This window comes from Lolium perenne, chromosome 4, assembly GCF_019359855.2.
Source record: "Lolium perenne isolate Kyuss_39 chromosome 4, Kyuss_2.0, whole genome shotgun sequence".
Classification (NCBI taxonomy): domain Eukaryota; kingdom Viridiplantae; phylum Streptophyta; class Magnoliopsida; order Poales; family Poaceae; genus Lolium; species Lolium perenne.
In genome coordinates, this window is record NC_067247.2 from 296,555,521 (window position 1) to 296,561,520 (window position 6,000).

Below are 6,000 nucleotides of genomic sequence, written 5' to 3' on the forward strand. Positions count from 1 at the left end.
ATATGTGATATGCCACTTAGCACCTTCAACATCACCCTCTACCGAAGAGTAATCACCTCTCTGTTGCCAAAGGCAAATCTTGCGCGGTCGACTTCACACAAGATCAAGAGAGACAACTAATATATACAATCATAAATTAAGAAATGTATCATCTTTATGCCATATCATCCCTCCAAGAACAAGGAAAACTACTCACTCATGGAGGTAATCAACATCATCATAATAATATGCATGATACACAAATGGATAGGTGAATACTTGTGCAAATCCACAATGAGATCTAGGGATTACAAAAAGGATGGAGGTAAAAGGATGTAGATGTCAATGACGATGGTGATGATGAAGACGATGGTTGGACCTCCACGGATCTTCGTAGTTGCCCGGATTGATGTCCTCTTCTGGTTTCCCCTCCGGATCCCTCCCGGAGGTCAGGTTTTTGCGACTTCTGGTCCTTTCCGTCTACATGGGTGAGAGTATTTGATGAGGTGGATCCGCCGACACTCGATACGGGCAACGATACGAGCGGGTCCTGCCCGTATCGTTGCTCGTTAAAGTCTCCAGTGCTTGTCTTCTTGATGGCTTTTCTCCCAGACACACAAATAAATCTTCAGAGCTTTCTACAACTTCAGTTTGGTAATTTACCTCCAGAAATAATAACTTTATGAAGGAGTTTTCGTCGCTCCTTAAGATTTCGGGATCCTGGCGAAACAAGCATAGAAAAGTGCGCACAAGCGCGATAAAATACGAAAATCATAATGTAACAAATGAAAAAACTATAAGGTAAAAATGTTGCAAATTGGACTCATCCAACTCGCCAACCTTTGTGCTTAATGCTACTCGCATTATTGTAAGCCTTCTATGTCGTTCTTACCATTGCCATGATGTCTTCTGTACGTAGGTTACTTACCCATGCACAACTTATTGGCGTGCTTACCATTGTTCATTTATCTTGTGTAGGTCATCTGGCCTCCTCCCGTTCTGAGCCTTCTATGGCTTGGATGGTGCCTGACAACGCAAGGGATGATCCAGCTCTATACCAGCCCAAACCTCATACGGTGTAGGAACAAAATCTACCAGAGTTCGTCCTCAATAGGGTTTGTGAGCAACTTAGTGGCGGAATCGACTGTCCCCATGGCTTAAAAGAAAACCAGCTTGAGAGTGTCTACAATGATGTTCTTGACTTCACAGGCCTACCATTCACCTGAACAACTACCTCGGAAAGTGGAGACAAAGGTGGGCGGTCACGTGCAAGGTTAGGAATGTTCCAGGAGTGAAATTTTGCAACAAGAGCACGGCCATGATGATGGACAAGGAGAATTTGAAGCCGTATCTCATGGTTAGATTGCATATCACTGCTTTGTTTAACGTGTTCATTCCCTTTTTATACAGAGCTCAACTAACACAATGTCATCTCAATCTCGGCAAACCCTAAAGCACAAAGATTTGTTGAACACGCCCATTATGAACTACCAACAGATGAAGACGATATTCAAGCCATCGTTAATGCATAACGAGATTCTCTTCACTCCCCACAAACTTGTGGCTGCTATAAACTACCTTACGGACAACAAGGCCCATGGAAGCACCTATGCTAACATGCCATCGTCAGAGACGAGTATCTAGCTTAGGACATGGCTGCGCAAGCACCACTGTTAGTGGTGCTGCTTTGCAGCTGTGTCTGATGGTGGTCGTGATCTGCTCAAGTCATGTATATTTTGGGAGTGGCGTGGGGGGTACCACGAAAATGTCCATGAATTATGGACTTGGGTTTGAGTGAAGAGGGTGCGTTGGTGAATTCGTTGGCGTACAAACACAACAGAGAGAACGTGATTTACCCAGCTTCATGCCCCCGAAGGGAAAACCCTACATATTGCTTGTCTCCTCTTGATTGATGACGATTAGGGTTACAAGGTTGTCGTGATGGATATGGTGTACTCTAGATCGTGTATTGTTGATCTTTCCTGCCCGTCAATCCCTCCTCATCCTTATATAGGAGGCCAATTAATTCTAGGACTCATGGTCGGTTATATGTTTGGATACCCGTGTATGGGCCAGTTCTTGTGTTGCACGCCAGTTTACTGGGCTTCTGCTGCTTATTTTTGTTAAAACATAAGGCCAGACGGCCCAACTTTATATATAAAGCCATACAACAACCACGGAATAGTGCGAATACAAGACACGACAAACGGCTTCCTCACGCCCCACACCACGAACTAAGATGAAGCGTCAACAACACACACCATAGGCACCTACAGATAGTCCAGCAAGGCTAGCACACATGATAAACAGCAAAGATACAACAACATCTGCTCCCGCTGCTCCCAGGTCCCAGGCTCCCGCTCGTAGTCTCGTCTGCAGGCTCCTAACATCGCCCACCAGCACCCAACATCCCTCGGTCCCTTGGCTTGACGAGGACCCTCCACCTCTGCATATAAGTGATCATATGGAAGAACGCGTCTGCGGGGTTGTTGATAATTTTCCCTTCCATAGCTAGTTTGTTCCTAATGTTCCAAAGTTCCCAGCATTGAGCTGCAAAGGTGAACCAGGCTAGCCTATGTAGGGACCCCGACAAATTCTAGACGAGACCAATGAACTGTCCAGCCCCTGTTGGATTCCAATCGCAATGCAAGAGCTCCCTAGCTCCCGCTCACATCAGTTTTGCAAGGTGGCATGAGAAGAAGATGTGGTTGCAGTCCTCCTGCTCCCCGCATAGTGCACAAGCACCATTGGTAGGACCATGTCGTTTGGCCACCTGAACCCCGTATGGCAATCTGCTCCTAATGAGTTGCCATAGGAATACCTTGATTCTCGGTGGTACCCTCATCTTCCAAACCTCCTTGAAGTGAGTTACTACCTCCCCATGCGTTAGTCGCCCATAGATGGACCTGGTGGAGAATTCTCCCGAGGCCTCTAGGGACCACTTCACCTCATCCTCCCCTGTGGTATAGGGGTGGAGGTCGAAGATCCTACAAAGGTTATCCCATTCCACCGTTTCAGCAAGGCCAAAAGTCCTCCTGAAGCGGATTCGCCACCCGTTGGCGTCACGCATCCCAGCAATAGTCGCAAAAGGGTTATCACATCATTGGAAAAGGCGAGGGAAAAGGTCCCTTAAAGGGCCCCTCCCTGTCCACCAATTTAGCCAGAAGTACGTGTGTTTCCCGTCTGCGACATTGTGCCTTGCTCCCAGCTTGAAATACCATTTTATCTTTTGGATGGCATTCCAAAACTGAGAACCCTTGGTCGGCACAACCGGGGAGCAAAGATCATTCCCTCCCAGGTATCTAGCTTTGATTAGGTCTGCTCATAGACCTTCTGCCCCCTGGTAGAGTTTCCAGATCCATTTAAGCATCAAGGAAATATTCATCACTACACCACAGACCCCCATATGGCTACGCATATCTTGCAACGGATTACGGATGCGCCCCTGGAAAACAAACTCCCCCACTTCGTGTGCGAGCGAAGAGATAAGACAAGTCACGATAGGTAACTTCCCCTTATTCCCCGTCCTGTATATTTCCCCTCAATCCCCATCATCTTCGCCGCTTCTATCAGATCCTCTCCCCCTGCTAGTGATACGACCCTGCCAGATCCTCTCCTGCCGTTATACCCGGCCGCCGCTGATACCCGCCTGCCTTCACGAGCTTGCATGCGCATCTCTACCTCAGCCCTCGCGTTATGGATTCAGTTGTTTAAGTTTGGTCAATTATGTGCAGCGCGTGGCTGCTCCACAACGAACCATCGACGCGCTGCAGGGAGGCCGCTGGATGTCCGGTTTTCTCTGGAGATATTTATGTATATCTATCACCCAACCCAATGTCTGTACTCATTGGCTGGCTTGATCCGTTTTTTTCAGGTGATTGTTTGTTGGATCAGGGCACGCTCGCTCCCAGATCCCCTTCCACGAGTGCCAACAGCCAAACCATCGCCCCTACCCGGCTTCTCCCTTAATCAGGTGATCAGTTTGTACAGTGGATCGCTCTTTTTTTTACTAATTTTAGTAGTACTGTACATATGATCTGTTGCGCCCCAAATTTTATAAGCATAGTAGGTTCGATCTGTAGCTTAATTGATGCTCCTACGACTAACGTGTGCCTGTGGTTCCATCAAATTGACAGATGTGTGGTTGATTACTATGCCCAACTCGTTTTGTTCAAATGATCCATGGATATTAGTTATACTATGCTTACGAGGTGCCTAGCAATAATTTTTTTTTGTGCAAGCAAAGGTTGTGATCTTTCCCGTGTATGCAATATAAAAGTTATACTCGACCCATCCCGTGAAACATGTCTTAACTTTATCTAGGATATATCTAAATTCTAAATAGATACATCTAAATTTAGCCAAAGTTTATGACCGCTGACTTGGATTCAATTTTAATAAAGTAATAGATATTGTACGCAGAGGCTGGGGCTTTCATTTCACCTTTCAGAAAAAAATGTTTTACTCGGAGGGAGTATTAATTGCATACCAGCTAAAGTCTGTTGCCATGCACGTGCAAACAAAAAATTCATTAACTCATAATGTTCATCTTTCATTCGACGATTGTGTATGGATTCTGTACTGTATACTTCTTTTAGTCAAGCGAGTAACCAGTTGCTTGTAAAAATAAGGGAAACTGCTTTGACTTCCGAAATTCTTTCACAGAACCCCATATAAAACTCTTTAACTTAGTTGTGTTTGTCAGTTAATCCTTACATGGAGTTATATGCACTGGATCGGAATTCTCTGCTGTTTTCTTGACAACATGCTTATGCTGTCTTAGAAGAGAGGTAAAGCCTCAGTATTCGTGTGATGTTACTAGAAACACGTGGTACAACATGAATAACAAAGCCATGATTGTACAGAAGTACGGCCCATAAAGTAATCAGAGCATGTGGTACATCCTGCTGACGTCTTTGGTAGTGAGATTGTTATGGTCTTAACAAGTGTAGCAGCCTGGGAATAATTAATTGGATCTGAAAAGAAGAGGACACACAAGAATCGGATGCAATACTTTTATGTTAATTTAGATATGACATAAAGAGTTCTTGAGTTCTTGTTCTCTCTTTGACCTCGCTGTTTACAGAAGATAAGCTCAACTTCCTTCCATGTTACGAGAAGTGGTCATGCAGTAAGATTAATTATCTCATGGGCTTCAACCTTTGTATAACCTTCATTCGGAATACAAGTGACTCAAAACTTTGTTTTGTTTAGATATGGATGTATCTACACATTAAAATGTGTCTATATCTAGACAAAACTAAATCACTTAGTTTCGAATGGGATGAGAATGTTGCAGCTATTTTAAATTGCACTACTTTATTCACTTGTTCTTTTGTGTCACTAATGGTAAGTTAATTATCTGGTACTTTTGTTGTAGATTGCCAAAATAATTGGATGATGCATGGGTGAGGTGCTGAGAGGAAGTTTCAAGAATGGTGCTACTACGAGCTACCTGTAGATTATTTTTTAGAATGTCATTTTCAGATATGCACAGTTTGTATTCTTTGAATCATGTTCTATGTAAAGTTACGAAGTTGATTTAATATACAAGGTCTTTATATTTACTATATTGCTTCTCATGTGAGCTCCGAGCATTGAACAATTTTTTTGCTATTCATCAATAACATTAATTGTTTGAGCTATCTAGCAACTCTTCTAAGCTTTTGCAATGATCTTATTTGTGCATTTCAAAGTCCCAAAATCCATTCAAGCAGGGCCACCATCAATTGTGGCAACGCATATGAAGTGTTGTTAGACTCTAACTATATACGTTGCTGTCTTACAACGCTTCTTTCTGTCCTTTACCAACGCATGTATATCCATTGTTGTAGATCCTTGCAACGCCACCTACGGAAACGCATATGAAATCCGTTGGTATAGATGTTACCAACGCTTATATGGACATTTGGCAACGCATCGATGCGTTGCTGAAGGGATGTTCCTGTTGTAGTGCATGAGCCTCGTGTTGATGACTCCCAGTCCCTCGAATTCCCGAGGTTTGCAGATTGTGACCCAGTC

The 6,000-nt window shown here is 44.0% G+C and overlaps 1 long non-coding RNA gene across 1 annotated transcript; it reads left to right on the forward strand.

Annotated features, from left to right (window-relative positions):
• The first annotated feature begins 3,389 nt into the window (after positions 1–3,389).
• LOC127348987 (uncharacterized) lies at positions 3,390–5,527 on the forward strand. Its single transcript, XR_007880054.2, has 3 exons — positions 3,390–3,766; positions 3,854–3,952; positions 5,360–5,527. It is a non-coding gene; the product is annotated as an uncharacterized lncRNA (long non-coding RNA).
• The last annotated feature ends 473 nt before the right edge of the window (positions 5,528–6,000 follow it).